Source organism: Etheostoma spectabile, unplaced genomic scaffold, assembly GCF_008692095.1.
Source record: "Etheostoma spectabile isolate EspeVRDwgs_2016 unplaced genomic scaffold, UIUC_Espe_1.0 scaffold352, whole genome shotgun sequence".
NCBI lineage: Eukaryota > Metazoa > Chordata > Actinopteri > Perciformes > Percidae > Etheostoma > Etheostoma spectabile.
Window position 1 is genome coordinate 711,678 of NW_022605591.1, and position 307 is coordinate 711,984.

The window sequence follows — 307 nt, forward strand, 5'->3', positions numbered from 1 at the left end:
TAATTAAAAGAACTTTTACCCGCTGCTTGACGACAGGGTCATCAAAAGGCACCGTCAGAGTGTAACCATGAGTGTGGTTGGGAACAACAACTTTTGTGATGTTGGATCTGCTTGCATTTGTAAAGGGAACTGTAAATTCCTGTCCATTCAAATGAACTGCAGCCAACGCAACATCTTCAGGGATGTCCCCAAGGTAGACCGTGAAAGTGCGCTCCTCAGAAACGGTTCCTAGAACGAAAAGCCATTTAGATTACAGTTTCAACTTGGCAAGTGCCTTGTTAGACTTACTGTTTGCAGTGAAAACAGG